Source organism: Astatotilapia calliptera, chromosome 7 (genome assembly GCF_964374335.1).
Source record: "Astatotilapia calliptera chromosome 7, fAstCal68.1, whole genome shotgun sequence".
NCBI classification, from domain to species: domain Eukaryota; kingdom Metazoa; phylum Chordata; class Actinopteri; order Cichliformes; family Cichlidae; genus Astatotilapia; species Astatotilapia calliptera.
The window spans coordinates 68073373-68095243 of record NC_137428.1 but is presented as its reverse complement, the minus strand read 5'-3'; the positions used below and the strand labels follow the sequence as shown (position 1 = coordinate 68095243).

At 42.4% G+C, this 21871-nt stretch overlaps 1 long non-coding RNA gene across 1 annotated transcript in view; it reads right to left on the bottom strand.

Annotated features, from left to right (window-relative positions):
• Positions 1-19374, bottom strand: part of LOC113027153 (uncharacterized) — a 118579-nt gene extending 99205 nt beyond the window's left edge. Inside the window, exon 1 of the long non-coding RNA XR_003272992.2 lies at positions 19243-19374. This is a non-coding gene — a long non-coding RNA (uncharacterized LOC113027153). The remainder of the gene's footprint in view (positions 1-19242) is intronic.
• Positions 19375-21871: the final 2497 nt, after the last annotated feature.

Here is a 21871-nt window from a genome sequence, read left to right as displayed (position 1 = left end):
CCGTGACATCTGGTCAGTGCTGAATACGATGTTCAGGGAAGTAAAGCGACTATATGCTGTGCACAATGGAAGGAAAAACAGAAAGCCATGGAATAAAATGCATTACTAGAATTCCTTGGTTCTCCATCAGCGTTTTCCTCCATCAACAATGGGACAAGAACTTATTCTAGTACAGCTTTGCCCTCTGGTAAGGAGACGTGTAGTGCCAAAACACAAGAACAACCAACACAAGTGAGAATAAATCCAAAGTTCAGGTTTTTCTGGGCATATTCTACTAAAATCCTAATAATCGTTTGCTCTTGAGCTAAATAGAAAGCTGCTGACAGTCAGTTTTGGCGTTGAATGAAACTAAAAAAAACAATGGCACTGGCCGTGTGTGGAAATGAGCTCAACTGCGATTCAATGCAAAATAATCTGCAGTGAATTTATCCTCTCATCCCCCATTACCGCATCCCCCCATGGCTTCATCTGGGAGAGACACTGGTTGAGCGAGGCTGTTGAAGATACCCACCTCCCTCTTCTCCCAGCACTGCCTCAGGAATGCTTTTCTTCTCCTCCCCTTAGCCCCATGTGTAGACGCCCTCTCTGCAGGGTGTGTTTTGCATGTAAAACAGGCTGCAGATGCTGTCCGCAAAAGGGACCGGGAGGGACAAGGGAGACCGGGACACAAGGAGGCCCCACTGCCATGCCACCCGCTTGGCCTCGCCTTGCTTTGCTGCCACCTCCTCCCATAACACCTCTCATTACTTTACCCCTACACCCCCCTCGTTCTTTCCATCCCCGGTTCAACGTGCCACCCCTCCGTCAGCCCCCATCGGCCATCCCTCTGCCACCCTCCTAGCACACGCAGTTGTGCGTCTCCCTGGAAACAAGCTCTAGTTGGTGTATGGAGGCACGCTGAGTTCACACAGACACGCTCACACATACACCGCTCTACTTTAGCGGATAGAAAGACCTGAGACTGCATTCGGACAATGAAAAACAGAAAGAAAGGGGGGAGAAAGAGAGTGATCACCTCTAATAAAATGGTTCTTTACAATCCTGTTATCCATATTCGGCTTGACACGACTACATTCAGGGGAAATAATTAACAAGTGCATGGCGGACATTAATATTGCATTTGACAGGAGACAGGTGGCTGGCTGGGAGCAGATGTTAGGAGGCAGACTGAAGAAAGAGAGAGAAGCAAACTTTTATACTTTAAACATGTCATCCCTGGACTTTCAGATCTTCTGATTTAAATGCGTGTCTGTAGTTGCAAAGCGTTAAGGTAATCTCTTAGTTGCTGTAAACTCATTGTAAACTGATGAAACAGAGTTTTTACTTTATCTTATTAAAACTTTCAGTGCGAGGTTGTGTTGGTTGGACAAACAGGAGCCGTGTGAAAACCACTAATTCCAACAAGCTATTTTTATTTGACTTGATCTGCAATCGACAGTCACTTTCTAAGCAACATTGTTGCAACATTGTTGCTTAGAAACGGCTCCAGAAGATGAATCAGAAATGTTTGTTACTTTAACGTTCACATTTCTGTGTCAGTAGAGTTCATCAGTTCATCCCTCTCTCTCCACATCCTCAGTCTGCTGCACACAAAGCTCCACAGTGTGGCCAGTTGTAGAGGGTGCAACTGTGATGACATAATGGGGTTTTCCATCCACTCTCAGGATCTGTACAGTGCTGAACAAGGTGTGGTGCAGTGTGAGTGAGAGAGAAGGATAATAACCTTTTACTTTTACAGTACACACAGCTCAGACGGGTGTCCCACAGTCCCCAAAAGCACCTTTGAGTTGATTTCTCACAGCGTGTAGATGTTTGACAAACTGCAGTGCAGGTTTTCAAAATGCTTAAACGGTGTTTTGTGTGAAGCCACACCTGACGTACTGCACATGTGCCAAATCTGACAGCAACTTTAGAGAGATTCAAGTCTTTCTGAATGTCCTCTGAGATGCCTTTACACAATAAGGACATAAAAAGGAACCATCCATCCAATACCAACAGTGAAGGGGGGGGGGGGCATCCCTATTCAACCAGGACAGTTTCAAAACCAATTAAAACTAATTCCATATGCTGAATATTGACGCTTGGATTTCTCATTATGCCTACTGCGCTTGTCGACAGTTGTTCACTGTACTGTATGTGTGCGTCTCAAAGGGGCTGCAGAAAACATGTGGGTCAGGAGGCAGGGACTCTGGGATTCTTCATGCTTTGCTCCACCATTTGGAACCACTCTCAGCCTATCACTAATTCCTCCTTCTTGGCAGCTCTACAGTTTACCCTCTCTCTCTCTCCCTTTCCTCTTTTCATCAGTGCTGGCAGTAGAACTGTAGTCTACATTCTGCACTAATTAACAACCTTCAGAGAAAGACCACCAAACTGGTGAACTGGCACACTCAAAGCACGCTTACAGTTAGACTCTCTTTTACTCTGTAATCTTTCTTAGTTCTCTATCCTCTAGATTCTATTGTACTGGAGGTTGTGCTGTATGTGCCAATGCAACTAAGCTAAGCTAAAGAGAACCAGTTTGAGAACCAGTTTGGCTCAGTGAGATGAGTAGCTGCTTTGAGACCAGGAAGCCCGGGTTTGAACCCTGCTCATGGTAACATTTCTTTTCTAGGGCAGGGATAGCTCAGTAGGTAGAGTGGTGGCCCATGATCAGAAAGTCGGGGGTTTGATTCCCCTGAACTGCTACCCTGAGGAAGGTACCGTCCCTACACACTGCTCCCCGGGCGCCCAATGGCTGCCCACTGCTTCACAGAGTGAATGGGTTAAATGCAGAGGGGAATTTCCCCAAAGGGATCAGTAAAGTATACAAAAAAAATAAAATAAATAAAACTCCACGCAAACATAAGCGACAGCTCGCAATCAAATTTGCACAATATTTCTCTGACTTGTAGTAGTACATCTGTTGAGAGTATTGCGGTGCTTTTGCCTAGTTATGAAGAGACTCGGAAAACTTCAGGCAAACAATATCATCCAAACCAGGTCACATGGTTGGTGGGTTTACTTTGGTAGAATATTAAGAAACTCTTATGAGTTTCCTATAGGTACCAAAATAAGCTAGAAAGAAAGCGATTTAGTGGTAAATCTGACTTTTTAAGCCTTCTCCTCCACTCAGCGTGCACATTATTAGACACCCAGAGAGAAAACGAGACATGATTTATCTACTAAAGACGGTAATTAACTTGTATGTTACAGGTGTGTGATGTTGGAATATGTAAACAACATGAATACATCTCCCGTCATCAGATCAAGGGAGGATCAGGGTAACTCGATTTGGTGAATCAATTCAATTCAATTTTATTTACACAGCGCCAAATCACAACAACAGTCGCCTCAAGGTGCTTTATATTGTAAGGTCGATCCTACAATAATACATACAGAGAAGAACCCAACAATCACATGAGCCCCTATGAGCAGCACTTTGGTGACAGTGGGAAGGAAAAACTCCCTTTTAACAGGAAGAAACCTCCGGCAGAACCAGGCTCAGGGAGGGGCGGGGCCATCTGCTGTGATTGGTTGGGGGGAGAGAAGGAAGACAGGATAAAGACATGCTGTGGAAGAGAGACAGAGGTTAATAACAGATATGATTCAATGCAGAGAGGTCTGTTAACACATAGTGAGAAGAAACACCCACTGCATCATGGGAATCCCCCAGCAGCCCACGTCTATTGCAGCATAACTAAGGGGTCATTCAGGAGGCTCTGCCTCCCATTCTACTTTTAAATACTCTAGGAACAACAAGTAGGCCTGCAGAGCGAGAGCGAAGTGCTCTAATAGGGTGATATGGTACTACAAGGTCATTAAGATAAGATGGGGCCTGATTATTTAAGACCTTGTATGTGAGGAGCAGGATTTTGAATTCTAGATTTAACAGGGAGCCAATGAAGAGTCACTAATATTAATATATTTTCCATGATGCTATTGTCTTTTTTTTTGCCTTCAAATGAGCAAAGTAATATTTAAGATGGCCAACATGCTCATAAGAGTCTATGCAGTATACTGGAGCGCAGACACACACAGACAGACACAGACAGACACAAATCCACACACTGCGTCAAAACCCCGAGCTGCTGGTCAGGAGCATCAATTGAGTCTCTGTTCAGTCCCTTTGCCTTCCTCGTCTACACTGCCTTCTTCCACCGCCGACGTCCACACCGCATAATTTGTCATAGGAAAGCACAACTCTCAAAGGAAACAGGCAGCCTTCAAAGCAAGCTTGACTTAATATGTAGTACAGTGCTGTTATCCAGTACTCAATTGTGTATCTCTCACAAGTTTCTCACCTCTAATTGTAAATTCTTAGAGTTCCTTTAGGAAAGTTGATGAATACGAAGGTGTGGCAGGGAGGCTGCTGACTTCTCAAGTAGTAGATTTGTACGATCGCTAGGAGACTTTGCAAGCAGAGAGTACCTTGCAATTGGAGGAAGTGCATAAATTGGAGTCACAATGCCATAAAAGGCGTGCCACCAAAGACAAAATCAAAGGCAAAGGAAGTGGCTCCAGATAGGGCTGGGCCATATCATACCGTTCACGGTAACACCGGTATAATGTTGGGCAACGATAAGAAAATGAAATATTGTGATAGAATATGGGTAAAATGTGCAGTGCCTTTGTTTTCATACGCACATGGCGGTGACGGAGAATGAGAAGGGCGAAAGCGGATCGTTGAATGAAACGATGAACCAGAACTGGTTTGTAAAAATGCTGCAGCTTCACTGGTGTGGAACTGGTTTAGCTTTCGTCCGTCAGATACACAACAAAGCACTATTTTTGGTAGAGCATGCTAGCGGGCCGTCGTTATTACCGTGTTGTTTGGAAAATACGGCGCACTTAAAATCAATCCTTTGATTTTTCTGAAAGTCGACAGAGCCCCTTATAATCCCGTGTGCCTTATGTATGAACTCTGGTTGTGTTTACTGACCTCGAAACGATTTTATGTGCACGGCGCTCGAAAATCTGTCAAATGTTTCAGTGCGACTTTGCTACGAAGCCGCACCGCTTGATGCATTGTGGGAGCATTACGGCTATCGTAGGCGGAGCCTCGCGGAGTGATACGTACTGTGCTTCAACATAATATTACCGTACTGTGTGTGTATAAGCTCTTTTTAAGTTTTGTGGATATTATACATGGTTATGCTGAGGATGTGTCGGCCAGTTTCCACTGGAAACGCCTTTTGGTTAAACTGTCAGCGAGGAATTTGCATTTGCACTGTTACATTTTTATATAACATTAATGCACATAAAAAACAGCTGCTTGTTTAAGTGAAAATACATTGATGGGTTTTTTGCACTAATAAAGTTGAGGAGTTGTAAAGTGTTTTGTCTCACGTCAATTATATCGTCAGTTATATCGTTATCGCAAATTTTCAAATGTATATTGTGATAAATATTTTTGGCCATAGCGCCCTGCTCTAGCTCCAGACGACCTCAAAGCAACCTTGAGTAAGATACTACATTAGTGTTTTGCTCGAGCTATCGATCCCCCCAATAATTCTGCATAATGGGGAAAAAAATCTAAAGTTTAGTAGCGCTGCATGAATATAAAGCAGCAGGTTACTGACGAAGAACTGAGCCGACTGCATAACTAAACAAGATGCTTGCATTCCCAGCACAACTGCAAGAAATGACAGAAGCATTCAGGAAAACCAAAAACGCAGACGGAAGATCAGGCGGCATCGAGGGGCCGATGCTTTTAGGCCTCCTCCACAAACTCAGCTGCGGGTCAGAAGCCTGGCAAGAACCCAAACATATAAAGCGAGAGGTGAGGAGTAAAGAATGAAGGAATTCAAAGGAGACAGTTTGCCTTGTTTCCCAAAGAGATGCACTGGCACGCCAGTGATCACAGACAGCCTCCAACGTTAAGTGACTCTGAATAGAAGCGAGGCAACGGCGAGAGAACGGCACAACAAGATCACTGGACCAGAGCGGGGCGAGCGGTGCTGGCAGTACCGCGGCATTGTTGCGGGAGCCGAGGAGGAGGCCGTCGCAGCCCGAGCCGACCGCTAGCCACGTGCTCCTCATCGAGGCCCGCGTGAATTATTACATTTCAGTCTGTTATATTTCATCACGGCTCATTACAGACAGACAATCGAGCTCGAAGAGGAGCGCCGTACTCGGGGTCCGCCCAGATGCCCTCGGAAAGAGAGAGAGAGCGAGAGAGAGTAAGAGAGAAAGAGGGAGAATCCCTGCACTCTCCCCTGAAAAGGATAGAGGAGGATGGACAAAAACACATTGTCTGTGGATTTAAAAAGGAGGCTTATGGCTGCTATGAAAAAGCAATGTGCTTTTAGAAATGGAGGAGAATGAATATGCCTGCTGATGCCCACTCAATGAGATGTACGCTGGTGGAGCCATAGAAAAGAAGTGAGAAATGAAAGGGATGGAATCTGAGGCAAATGACACTTGAGTGTTTGGAAATAACTGACAGCTGCACAATGGGACAGCAAAACAGACTGCAATCTGCTCATAGCTAGATGAAAAGACAGGGAGCTGAAAAGAAGTGTGACCAAATACATACAGAGATACTGTCCATTCACAGCTGAGCGGATAAACAGACAGCCGTGAAAATGGGCGAGAAAGGTGAGGTTTAACTACAATAGATGACCCGAACAATGAGATAGCTCCAAAGGCTCCGTGAAACAATTAGGCAAGTATACGAGCGATACGAGAAGTGCTCGCTTTAGGCCGCGACAGTTTTTATTTACCACATTCAGTCTCAACACGTTTAAGCAGAGACCGAACGCTGAGAGTTTAGGAGAAACTTTTCATGTCGTTAGACCGAAGCGCAGCCGATCACAAACCAGACGACGTATCCCTGCGCGAATATGTACAATCACTGTGTCTCTCCTGACGAGGCTTTAATGTGCACATGCAGGCTCGTCTTCTTAATCTGTGTGTGTGCAGAGAGAGAGAGAGAGGGAGAGAGGTATTAAAACACACTCCTCTTGTCACTTGCTGTTCGCTGCATAACACAGACATTTTCCATTCTGTCAGTGCAAGCAGCGAGCACACTGGCTCCTTCTAAACTCAGCCGCCACTTCATTAAATGACTTCAGACTCTTGGCAGAGTCAGTGGGAAAAGTCTATATTAACTGTGTGTGAGATCCACGGGGTGACCAACAAAGGCCATAGTTGTTCCTCTGTGTTGGGTGCTGCTTGGGGAACTTCTGGGGCCTATTAGGGTACCCCCTCCACTACCCCAATGTGTCTACCACATGCTCCTGTTTCTCCTTATCCTCACTCTTGACTTCATACACCATGCATACATGCACAGACACAAGGATGCACAAAGCTTTGCTGACCTCTGCCCAACTTTTCTGTAGTTGGTCCCAGAATTAGTAGAACTAGACACAGCATGAAGGGGACTGCGACTGTTTAGACTGGAGAACGCGGTGAGGCGCAGGCTCTGGTTCCTGCTTTCGCAGCCCAACATGACGACCGGCAGTCTGATGGTACCTAATGGCCGGGTGGTACTGTTGCTCAACCAGGTGAATGTGCTGGATCATTTGGGAGCAGATGGGCAGAACTGTCAGTGACACCAACAACAGCACTCGAAAACCGCATCTGTTGTAATGCAAAATCTGGCGAAAGACTTTATCTGTAAAAATCCCAAATTTTTAGCATTCAAACAAATGTTTCCCATTAAATCCTTTGTCATAACAGCTTATTCAGCCCAGACTGCGGAGCCTGGGCTGAGCTGACATTGAGCAACAAATGCAGTCGTAACTCTATTAAAGTAACAGCAAACAATCCTTTTCTATAATAATACAGCACAACTGATTGGTAGATTTAGCAGCTCAAGTTTCAAACTCCTGGATGGAATGTAAAGTGTAATATTATCACGGTCTCATTAATGGTTTCACACGTGTAGACGAAGCCACAAACAGCTCAGACGTGAGTGATCAAATCTAGTGCCGATGACACTTAAACACAGGGCCACAAACTCGCACGCACAGAACAAGATCAGCGTCCAACAAACCACCGACTTCACCGACAAAGGCACAGCAGGCAAACAACCGGCAATTAATCAGCTAGATTGATCTGATACGCCAGTTTGTGTAAATTCTGCCGTGACCTTTAACCAATCTGGTGGATTTATTTGTTCTAATTAAGCAGATTAGGGCCACATGCCTTTGCAAATTAAGTCATTTATCTTCATGTGACAAGTTAGGAGGAAAGACCAACTGCCCCCAAGGAGAAAGGGCAATTTCTTCAATACTGTGAGGTCTGTCAAAAAGGTTCAAATTGGCCCCCCACATAGAAGGACAACACACTGCACAACTGGGTTGTTGTGTTGAGCTCATTTGATATTACAGCATTGCTTTAGATTGTGTTGCCACATTTATAACAATTCCTATGATAGATTTCTTCATACTTGTTGTTACGTGCATGTAAAGACAACTACAGGTCAAACATACAGCAAGTATCTGTTGTAAAAAGCTGCTCCTTTGTCACAAGGGGTCAGTGTTGCATTGTTGACTGCACAGAGCCCGATGCCCTTCCTGATGTCTCCAGCCATTAAACCAGTGACCTTACCCTTGTCATGGGAATGTGTTAACCACTGCACTATACAGGCACATCTGCTGTACTAAACAAAAGAAAAGCTGATGGACACGTTCCCGTGCAACAACGTCAACGGTTTTTTTAGACACCCATTATTCCCCTTCACAGTTTAAAGCTTGGCCAAGAGGTTAAAAATAACCCACAATGTCTAAATCTACAGAGGCCGGAGCCAGGAGGGACCCGAAGGTGGACTGAGCCAAGTAAGAGGCCTCCTCAGCTAGTCCAGCAAAACACTGAAGCCTGGGAACTTCAGCTTGTTTTCCGTACTGTAAGCCCACCTACTGGACCGACCTTGCACGTGCAGCATCTCGATGAGTGTGCGTCACAGATGTAAGCTGAACACAAAGCGATGCATGCGATCGACACAGCTCTGATTCCATTCAAGTTTCCCCGTGAACGCTCACAATCAGCCTGATCCTACAGTTCATACCAGAGTCCATCCTTGTTGTTGCCAGAATTTCACAAAGCACACCTTTGACTGGGAAGTCTTCATCAAGGGAAGTTTTCTTTAAATTAAAATATACCACAAAAATGTTAATACACACATCCACGCAGCCACTAACCTGTAAATGACTCCCATCACCCTGAGCCATCTAACGCATTACACAAGGAGATTCAGAATGAAGGAATAACACGAGGCAACAATATGGCTCAGTTCTTTTCACTGTGGGGGTTTCACCCTGTGTGCAGATATAAAACACTATATCCTTCCTTCTCCCGAACAAGCAGACCCCCCGCCCCCCTCCACACACACAGAACATTCTCCTCTAATCCACATCCATCCTCTATGCGGAACGTCGTCCAGATTGGTTTCCTTCTAGTATAAACTTCCAACTTGAGGTCAGGCTTTGGGATCACAGGGCCAACAGAAGGTCATGTAGCTCGACTTCTACAGACGGAGCGAGCTCGTTAGTTATTTGTCTGCCCTCAGTTGCACCTTTTCACATCCCTAACATGCTGAATTCTGTTGTTAATGCTATGTTAGCGGGCTGCACTCAACATGATGGGACTTTGGATTCACTTTGGATCTGTGGCAGTCTTGGTCACCTCCTGGATCAATCCTGGATGGATGGATGGGTGGATTGAAGGATGGGTGGATGGCAGACTGGATAATGAAAATTAAAAAAAAAAAAATCCAGGAAAGTCCAGGAAGTGAGTGATCAATGTCTATTGTGAGGATTAGTTTAACTAGATAAGATCACTACACATTTATTAATATTTATTACACATTTATTATTGTTTACTTATTTTTCTGCATCTTAGACTTTATTGATTCTTCGGTTCTTAATGGCTACTTAGTTTACTCGTTCGGACTGACTGGCTCACACTTCGTGTTTTTCATTTAAAAAAAAATATTCGATTTCTCAGAGTAACTACAACAACTGAGCCAAGCAAGCATAAAGCACTTCTAGGTAGATATTCCAAACAGTACGCAGCCCTAAACGTGATACAAATGGTTTTCTGTGTGTTTTTTGCAGTTTAAAAACAATAAAATCTCAATTTGAATCCTATAACTTAAGCTGACTGATGCTCTGTCATGTAAAACACTGTCTCAGGGAGTGAGTAGAGATTCTTACAGTGTATTTTTAAAGCACATCAGCATGACTATTCTGCCATCTAGAGGTACAATATAAGAATAGCAGCCGTGATTACTTGGAGCACTATGGGGGAACATCTAGCGCTGACAGCCTACGTGTACAGCATGTGGATCTGAACGTTCATAAAATGAACTTCACCTAACGCTGTGGATCAAAACTGAATGGAGAAAATCTTCACTGCATTTTTGTCACTCTGTATTTAACCCATTAAAGCAGAAGACTGGGAGATATTTCACTCTACAATAGGAATCACATTTGAAAATGTTTGCTTGACATTAGTTAAATATACTAACTATGTGGTATTTTAAAGTTAAGTACATGTTAATAAGTGTACAATTAAAGGCAGGTTAATTTTTCCATAAATAAAATAACATTACAAAAAACAAAAACCACGACCAGCAGTGCCGTGTAATTGCTAATAATTCAATACATGAAATAATTGCTCAGTATAAAAATAATTGCAGGTGTTGTTAGCGGCGATTTCACATTCTTGAGAAGTACTTGAGGTTAAATAAGTGCTTGAAATCCAACCTTTAAATGTCAGAATAATTGATATTTGTAATTTAGAAAGTTGTTGTGCGCATAACGACGCCCTCTGCGTGCAGCCAGACTGCTGTGACGCCAGTTCCTAAACGCACATTACAACTGCACTAAGTAACGGTGTGTCACCTGTATGGAACGCCAGGACTGCCATAATGAATTAATTAAATACACCATTAAATAATTAATTAATTAATTGTGTCAATAATTAATTAAAATTGGAAATAATTAATTACATAAATATTTATGACACGTGTAATTAATTAATTACTGACATATTTAATTAATTAATAACACATTTAAATAATTATTGACAGTTTTAATTAATTATTTAATGATTTATTTATTTAATTCATTTTGGCACTTTTGTCCCCTTCATCTCTCTCCTTGAAATAATTTTATCTGTCAGCCTCACCCATCAAACTAAGTGGGCGGGGTCAAATCGAACATTTGATTGGTTGCCCGCAAAGTAAGTCAAGACAGGTCGATCCTAGATAATCGATTGCTTGTGTGGACTTGGGGCAGCCAGGTATCCCAGAATGAACAGGCAGCAATGGTGGTGGTGTACAGTTTTAGAATACCCCGTTTTTTTGTCACCAACTACACTTTTAATAGTGTTTTAGCTGCGAATGTAGTGGCGTAATCTTCACGTCTGGTCAGGTTGTCAACATAGAACATGTTTGCAAAAGTGCTCAGATGTTTTCAGAGATGTCACTAGCTCTGCTAACAGTCAGCTGACAGAGTGCACCGAGCTCACAGCCCCGGTGTTCCAGCTTAACGGGGGGGTTAAGTTAAACAGTTTGTTTACATATTCCACTCTCCGTGTTCCACATGTTGCATTCGCAGATTCTCATTTTCACCGAACGATCGTCTCTTTCCACCTGGTCTTGTGTCTCTGTGCTTCTGTAACATAAAGAACGAGCTGAGTTGTTTCTCAGGACACCAGCGATCAGCTCAGCAGACCCTCAGTTTACCTGCATGCATCCTCCTCCTCCTCATCTGTCAGCTGTTTAACACCTGCTGCTAATTCAAGAAACACGCCCACGTGACCTGGTGATAGTCACAGTTTAACTGGGCAGCCGGTGCTCGATATAACGCAATGTCAGCGCATTTTTCTGCACAAGATAAGTAAATATAGTGTTCACTGGCACATGTGTTAGACTGAACCGTTCGCTTTTCTGGTGTGTTTTGGATTTAACAGTGAATTTTGAGATTAAACTGACTTTTAAAATGTTTTTATACAAAGAGGAAAGAGAAGGCGCATTTCCACCGAGAGGAGCAGAGTTTGCAACAGCATGCTCATCATGAAGTCTGCAACCTGGACAGAAATATTATATCATCTGTTTTTTAATAGTTATTCAACTGTATTCTAAGCACCAGCTGTCTGTTAGAAATTTTAGAGTTTACTTAACTAAAAATAAACAAGGTTAACATACAATTTGTGATTTTTTTTTTTTTTGCTTTTTCGGTCATGTTATGTTTACCTGTCAAAGGCTTGTTACAAACTATGAAACACATGGTGCAGACTTCTGGATGTTAGAAGAAAACTAATACTGCTCATGAATGAGACTAAAGGCAGGAAGGTGTCCTGTAAAACTAAACATGTTAATAGGACCTCCCTGTTTATATCATAGTTTATGATATAGCACGTGTATTTCAGTAATAGCCTGCTGATTTCAGTGTAGTGGTGAACAGTCGCACAGCTCACGTAGGCGTTATCTGTGATACTCCTTAACTATAATTTATCCAAGTTAACTTCAGTTAACCATTCAGACAGTTCTTTTGCAATGAAAAACATAAACACCCATGCTGCCGGGAGGTTTCCTCAGTGCCAGCTGTTAACATTATAGCTGCTTATGCAGTAACCATGGTAACCACGGACTCTGAGCGGCTGGATCGACGGAGGTCAGACAACAATTTTACACGTATGATCTTAAAACAGGACACAGCCACTATACGTGCTGGCCTCATATCAAATGTGAAGGCAGACTGAGTCTATGTTTGACGTTTGTTTATATCTAATCTTCCTCTCAAACATTTAAGCAGCAGCGAGTCTGCAGCTGAGGGAACACAAACTCAAACTGTCCGAACAGGTTTGCTCGTTTCTTGCGTGGATTCATTTGGTGATTCATTAAATGTGTAACTGTTATCCTAATCTGCTGCTGAGTCTCTTACACTGATGAAAATGCAGAAAACACAGATCACACCTGTTCAACCAATCACTTTCATTCCACTTTGATCTGGACAAACTGACGGTTCATCTCTGCTACAGTGTTGTTAGACTGCTATATGTTTTTGTTCTTTATGCTGTAGATTTTCACGTCTCTGGAATAGTTGGCAGTAATACGGATGATTTTCTGTAAAATCATACTGATATGAGCCGTGACATATTCGTAGATGACCGTTAGATTAGTCAGCTGGGAAACTCTGAGTTAACTCAGAGAGCTGAAGATATCGTGGACATGCTGACCTCGCTGCGTGGTGTACAGGGCCGTTTACCCTCATGATTAATATTCACAATAAAAATATTAGCCGAACATCATGAAGTCTGTATGTGTTTCATAGTGTCGAACAACCTTTGTACAGTTAAAGCCAGCAGTTACTACATGACGGAAACACCAACGTTATCTCTTTTATGTGTTTATACACAGGTCACGCTGATTACTGAACAAAAACCCAAAGATCAGATGTTAAACAGATTTATTTGCTCTCTCTCCTCCTTAAACATGTTTTTAATGTTAGTTATAATTCAGAATTGGTGACTGAAACACGTAGGACACATAAGAACATCAGGAAATAAAACCCTGATAAATATAACCTCAGTAAAAGAAGTCAGCGGGGGTTATTACAGCTGTGTACCAGGCCTGCGCTTTGTCAGTGGCAATAACAGCTCGATTTCTTGCGAGGCGAGCGGGTCTATCCCACGCTTTGCCGTGAGACTGGGCAGACATCTCCGACATCATCGAAGCACTTTTGCAAAGAGGCTGTATCTTGACAAACCGACCAGACACATGAAAATTAAACCACTACATTCTCGGCTAAAAAAATATTAAAACGGTATTTGGTAACACACAAACAGGGTTTTTCAAAGTTCAGTTCTGTTAGCTTCCACATGCCGGTTGTTGTGTGCTAGAAACAATGGCCACCAGGCCAAAGCAATGGTTTTGACTCGATAAGCGTTTTAATTATTTCGCATTTTAATAAATTCATTATTGCCACATTTAATTAATTATTTAATGGTGTATTTAATTAATTCATTATGGCAGTCCTGGCATTCCATACACTGTATCTCACTGCGTCATGTAAATGTTGCATGTGGGTAACTTTGACACCACTAGAGGTCGGAGTTCGACCACTTATGAACAAATGTGAAAAAGCCCATAGTTGCTGCATTAATTACGCTCTTTCAACAAAGTCAGTAAACAACTGGATGAAGAATAAAAATGCAAAGAGCTCAGATGAGAAGCTTCGTCTAACACGGCTTTTTCAGCAATCAGATTGAAAGTAACAACTGTTCCCACACTCAAAGATGATCATAAAGCATGAGTGAAATATCGCACAGGCAACTGAAATCTGCTCTTTCTATGAGATACACGACAAAACATTACTCATACCAGAAGACATCAGTCATTTCTACCCTTGATTTTTTTAATGTAGGACATAAATAACTTTCTCCTGTTCTCCCTTTACAATACCAACTCGTGTTCTTTGTTTTTCACAGAACACTTCATTTAGTTTGATTTAACTTTGCTTTTTTTATATGAACCACACCGGATGTGAAGATGCAAACTCATCTTCACAGAAGAAAAAAAAAGCCCCATTTGAGCAAAGTGGCACACTGTGCTGCTTAAAAAAAAAAAAAAAAAAAAAAAAAAGCGTACCTCTGGGAAATGCACCGACATGTCTTGACGTAGACTCTCAGGGGAGTTTGCAACACCAAAACATTGCAATGTCAACAGCTGACATACCTATCAAACAACAAGACACACCCTACAACAGCTGTAGTGACCTTAGAAATCAGGCAAAGACAAAGATTGTGCATCAATAATGCACAGCTGTGAAGTACAGCAAACAAATACAGTGTCTAAAAATATGCAGCAGAAAGCTGCACTGCATTGAGGTTTATTAATAGCCCAAGCTGTACTTTGTGTTCCCCTTTTAACGAGTAAAACACACCAGTATTATTGCAACAGCAGTTTAATTAGACATCAATAAATAAACCCTTAACACAAGTATAAATGGTTTTTTTGTGATGCTGCCACTTTAAGGTGTAGAAACAAACAAACAAAAACCAAATAAACAAACAAAACCAAGATGTTTCATTGACAGCCAAAACTACCCACGGAGCAGAAAATGACAGCAACTTAAACAAGTCAATAGTTCATTTGGCGTGAACGTTTTAAAGTAGGGCTGGGCGATATGACCCAAAATTCATATCTCGATATTTTTTACCTGGATGGCGACATAAGATATATATCTCGATATTTATTTTTAAAGCCATAAGTTAAGAACAAAAAGAGAGTTCTTAGTCACACTGTGTCCCAGATGTCACACGGGCACTTTTATTTACATACAGCGTAGATGTACATGAAGAAATTACTCAAAAATAAATTATCAGCATTTATTAAATAATCATGGTCTATAAATAAAAGAAAACAATGTTGTTTTTGTGCATAACAAAAAGCTCACAATTGTGCAGTGAAAATGTAAACTAATAGACGCTGAGCATAATAACAAAGAGACAGATTTCACAGCTGCACCACGTCTCTGAACAGGTGCCATTTGTGGTCCTTATACACACACAGTACGTATCACTCCGCGAGGCTCCTCCTCGGTAGGCGTAATCCTCCGACAATCCATCAAGCGGTCATATTAAAACATTTTTTGACAGATTGCTGAGCGCTGTGTATCACATAAAATCGGTTCGCGGTCAGTAGGCACAACCAGAATTCATACATAAGGCGCGCTGTCGAGTTTTGAGAAAATGAAAGGATTTTAGGCCGTGCAGCTCCTCCGGGCTGCATGTCGTTAGCGTGGTTAACTCGCTAACACGTTGACGCCGTCCAGCCCCACGCACGGGGCGATCCGCGGTAACTCGCTAACGGAGATTTTCCGCTTTCATCTTGTCATTGCCTGCAGGTGAAGCGATGGGGGAGGGGGAGTTGTGTTCAGTGAAGGAGAGGCGAGGCCGAGTAACGTTGCGTAGAGACAAAAGTGGACGAAAGAGAGGCAAACCTGCGGCTCCACAAGTATAATTATAACGTAACATAGACTATATCGATATAAACGATATTGTCACATCTTATATCTCGTATGAAAATATATCGATATTTTTTTTAAAACTCGATATATCGCCCAGCTCTACTTTAAAGTGTAACTCATGTAACTGCATCCCTACAGGATGTGAGCTGGAATAATCAGCATCAGCGAGATGTTCTTTCCTGCAGAGCAGATGTTAAATCTCAGAGATCCCAGTCCAGTTGTGTAGTAGACACATCGGAAGACACAATCCAACCGCGCTCTGCCTCCTCTTCCTCCTCCTGCTCCACTGAAAACATGCCAGCAGTCTTCGCTTAAAGAAACTTCTTCTCACACCGACTCGTCGTTTCTACTCGTCTTTGTTTCTCACAGGCCGACATCGAGCAGCATCACGAAACACCAACAAGCCGTTTAGTTTGGCAAAGTACTGTTTTCTGAGAAATACACACAAGAGATCAGCCGCTTTACCAAAGCAGCTGATATCGACATCATCTGTGATATTACAAGAACCATGACAGTGACTTCCCAGAAGAGCAACTTTTTACTCAAGGTGAAACTCCAAAATGACGTCAACAACTTCATTACTGATGCGTATCACCACAACAGTATTTTGCAGGAAGCAGCTTCTTCGTCGCTCACACTCACTCGTTAACTAGCCAAAAATAACTGATACATAATGCAGAATGTTATTATATGGTTCTCTATTATCCTTTTACCCTTTGTGTTTGTGTTGCCTCTTTTTTCTTCTCTATATGTAACATCGGCACCGAGTCAACACGTACGATCGTTATCTTCGTCTAACCTACGTCGGGGGTCGGCACATTGTGTATTCAAAGCAATCTAACCACCAAAACACTGCGGTCTGTAAGTCACAGCTGACATTTGTTTGTGTTTAGGTGCTGTGATGGGAAACGATGACGTCAGCGTGCTTCATGTACTGTCAGGGCGGTTAACAGCCCAACCTGAAAACAAACAATTCTCATTTCCCCTTCAACAGTCTGATCGCTGCTTGAGGTCATGAGCAACAATAGTTTTAAAGGGCACTCCAACAGCGATAAAGCTTTTATTATAAATCAAATGTTGCGGTGAATGCTATCAAACGTAAAAAACAAACAAACTCGTATTTCCTCAGAGTATTTCTGTTTTTAACTGACATGCAAATGCAACAAAACCACAGTGCGCCTTGTGAGTCCAGCTGTTATAAAACCCACACACTTACCAGCAGCTGATACGTCACGTGCAAAACAGAACAAACTGGGACATAGGTGGAGTTTTTACGTGATGACACGGCCTGCTCACTCTAAAAACGTTAGAAACAAAGCGATGCAATTGTGAAACTGCGGGGATCATTTCTCAACTTTAATTATTTGATTCTGTTTGAGGGCCAGATAAGATGATGGGTAATTTCACAGAATTTCCCTGAGATCTACCGAATCAGTTTCAGTGGTAACAGGTAGCTGACACACAGCTTGTGTGAACTGAGGCAGCCAGACGACAACAATCAAACTAACACATGTGGGCTGATTTTCTTGTGTAACTTTAAAGAGTAAAATAATGCCTTTATTAGTTGCACAATTTCACAATTACATAATCTTTGGAAACTGGTGGCAGCATTTGGAAATTTTCCAAATTAACGTTGGGAAACTGCATATTTGGACAGTCTTCATTATATGGAAAAGACTTGTGAAAAACACGTCTCTCTGTTCTGTTTCTGTTAAACATGTAACTTTGCCAGTTTAGTGTAAGCAACTCAATAATTCCAAGTAAAATATACCCACAAGTTTACTCTTCGGGTTTATATTTGACCCTGTCTACCGTGGTGTCGCTTTCTATCCAAAACAACATCAGCAAACCAAAAACTGCCCGTAAAAAGAGGCAAAGGACGCATGCAGACAAGTAAATGCAGCAACTGTTAAGCTTTGGACGCTGTTAGGAGACAGCTGAGATGAACTTCTTCAAAACAGAAATGTACTAAGAATGAGCATGATACCATCAAGAAATCAACTTCACAGACCACAAAATGAAATGCGTCACATTTCCAGAGAAGTTACAGCGGAAAAAGTCTAAAATTGAAGCCCCCCCCTCAGGTCTGACTGCCTGCCAAACTTAACCTGATTCACTTTCTCAGCCACTCTGACAGGAAACTTTTCCTCCCCCTTCTGTCTCGGCTCCTCCTTCGCTGCAGTGGGCGTGCTGAGGGAACACAGAGCATGCAGATGTTGATGTTCCACAACGAAAGCTGTGCCCACATCCGCTCTGAACCGAGTCTCCCGCAGTCTACAGCAGGCTGTTCACACTTAACAGTAACACAGCAGGCAGTACTGCTTCTCGCCACTGGAGCTCGCAGATCAAGAACGGAGTTTAAACTTGGAGTCCGTAAATTTTAGTGTGAAACACACGCAGAAAATCGCATATTTAAATGAAATTAGAGAAACAGGTGTAACTTGACTCGTGACTCTGATTTATGGCTTTTCATACATTATAAGGAGCTTTTTCAACATTTCTCAGCGTGACTCCTTTCTCGTGTCCTGCAGAGTCAAATTTCCTCTGAAACATTTGAGGCAGGCTTTGAGTAAGCAGCTTCTGATACCTGCTCTTATAGCAACCTGACGCATTCACAGGCTGTGAAGCAGCCTAATAACAGGTCTGTCTCACTCAGGCGGCGGGCAAATGCTGAGTGATTTTTACAGAAGTGTGCTCCATCATTAGCCTGCTCGTTGAAATTACTCCGAGAAATCAAGGATTGTTCAATTTAAACGGCCAGGACCAAGCGCTCTCTCGCTGCCTCACACACATACATGTCGACAGGAAGAGGGGAAGCAAGAGTGGCCCACTCTTCTTTAAGGAAATCTCTAAAATTGAATTCAAATCCCACCGACTGATGAAAAGTCTCGCTAATCATGCTTTTAGGTGATGCAACAGACACGCTTTGCTCAAACTACACCGAAACGATCCAATGGAGACGTGCAGCAGCTACAAGCTGTTTCCTACTCAGGACTGGAATTCACCATATAGTGGCGACGTCATTCGATACATTGAGGCAACCTCTGGCGACGCGTCCACATAAAACGGTTACATTTGGTCTTTCTGGACTGTCTCCAAACGCCCAGCGCGCATTTCTCCTCCACTTGTCGCGTGAAATGACAGCTGTTTTTGCACCCACTCTACTATGAGTAACGACAGCACGCATACAAACAGTGGGGGCGCGCGCACGGTGCGCGAGACACAAACACAGAATGGAGACAAAAACGGCGAGCGTGTAACACACATAACTGCGTCTCACCTGTTTTGAGTCGTTTGAGTCTCTCGGCTGCAGCACCACCGCGCTGTTTCGTAGTAAATACGGCGGACGAGCTTTAAACCAGCGTGTAGAAGTTGTTTACAAAGTTTCACCGTGAATTCCGACACTCTGATTGGTCTGAGTAAAGTTTAGTCAACGCCCCAAACCTCGGTCACCGGGCCGAGTGTCAAACTTGTTTCCCGGACTCGCTGCATTCATGTAACACAGGCAAGGAGGCGAACGAGAACACTACGCTGTAAACGTGAAGTTTAATATGAAACGTGGAGGCGATCGCAGCAGATTGCCCACTTATATTTGCTTTAATTTCAGTTCAGTTGTATTTACACAGCGCCAAATCATAACAACAGTCGCCACAATGTGCTTTATATTGTAAGGTAGACCTACAATAATAGATACAGAGAAACACCCAACAATCATACGACCCCCTATGAGCACTGGCGACAGCGGGAAAGAAAAACTCCCTTTTAACAGGAAGAAACCTCCAGCAGAACCAGGCTCACAAATATGAACATACACACTTCAGTTCTTTAAGCCGTTGATATTGACGACCCCTGTGTGGTATTAAATGTCCGTATTTATTATGAATATTTATTTATTTATTTTAATTATGGTAGTTTTTATTTTAATGGAGAGAGACAGAATATCAAAAATCCAGAAAAAAATTACATGACAGTTATACATTTATTTGCATGAGTGAAATACTGTAATACTGTGCTCAGAATCAGTATCTTCCATTCCAACCTTCATTTCAGCCACCATGGGCAACACCAAAGAGCTGTCAAAGGAGGTCAGACTTGCACAAGGCTGGAATGGGCTACAAAGCCATCGGAAAGAAGCTCGGTGACAAGGTGACAACTACTGGTGCCTTTACTACTTTGTTGCAAGAAATATAAATGACCCATCAGTCACTCTCAGTCTGGAGCTCCTTTCATTTCTTGCTGCATGAAGCTATGATGATCATGAGAATAGTGGTGGATTAGCCCAAAACTTCATGGAGGAGCTTGCTATTGATCTGCAGGCAGCTGGGACTGCAGTCACCAAAAACACCATTGATAACACACTGCGCTGTAATGGCAGCCCCGAGGCCCATCTGCTCTAAAAGGCACATGTACCGGCCCGTCTTAAGTTTAGAAATGAGCATCTAATCATTCAAAGCATGACTGGGACAAAGTGCTGTGGTCACATGAAAACAAAATCAAGCTCTATCTGCCATGTTTGGAGGAAGAGGAAGGCTGTACATGGCCAAATGACACCATCTCCAGAGTATGGAGGCGGAAACAGGAAAAGGGTGCAGGATAGCTTCATGGCATTGAGGGGATCATGGACCGGGTCATGTACCGTAGAATATTAGATAAGTTATTTACATTACAGCCTCACAAGTGATTTATTACATGTGTGATGCACCTAAAAACCCAAAATAAGTAGTTGCAGGGGGCAGCGTTTAGAAGCACTGCTTTAGTGTTACTGCCCTAAGAAAAGTAGACAAAAGTGGAAACGTTGCCCCGAGGCAATGAACCAAAAATGTTATTTTAGTAAATAAATGAAATGAATGATTTTACAAACAAATACACTTCGGATACATTTCACATGTTCATGCATATGCCTGTATATTTTTTAAAATATAGATTTTCCACTTAAGCAGATTTAAAAATAAAGTTGGCCGTGACTCTGAACTTGATAAGGTGAAGAAAATGGTTGTGTCCCATGCAGATGTGGTTCTGGAAAGGACTGTCCAACCCTTAGGTCAAAGGTCAAACATGCATTTTACTGAATAGCGATCTTCCCTGTGTGTATTTAATTACACATGTTGTTGGTGCTGTTGCTCCAGTGAATAAGGCAAGTTGTTAAAGTGCTTTAATTGCTAAGGTAGAGTAGAAAAGGGCCAGAGAAAGAACCAGTCCATTCACAATTTACCAGCCATATATGGGCAAATAAAATATTTAAGGAACAGTGCAATAAGCAGACACGCTGTGTGTTCCCTGAAGGCAACAGCATTCTACAGAGGGTTAAAAAGTGCTTGTTCATTCAAACAGAGAAATAAAAATAAGAATATCTTGGCAACATTTCTGTTATTTTCATGGTTCGAACCTTATGGCACTGCCATCAACGTCCTGCTGTTTGTGCACCAACCGTGTATCACAAACAAATATTTCATTAGCTTACAAGATGCTCAGCGCAGCCACAGTAATAAGAGAACTGCGTCATCTTAGGTTCCAGTTGTGCAATTTACTAGAATTTCTTTTGAAATGATCAGTAAAACTGATAAAATTGTCTGTCATCTAAAAAAGTTTGCGCTGTTGGAAGTAAACTGTTTATCACGACAACATTTTTCTGCTAGGATAAAATCACGAAGCGATGATTTTAAAGTACATAAAATACATATTTTGTATTACTAAACTGAATATTTTGACCACTAAACTAAACTAAACTAAACTAAACTAAACTAAACTAAACTAAACTAAACTAAACTAAACTAAACTAAACTAAACTAAACTAAACTATCGCTTCTATTCCTTCATTATCTTCACCATATATTACTTTCACAGACTGGTTGAATGTGCTGAATCCTGAGGCAGTAAATCCATAGATGAGCTTGAGTCCCACGACAATA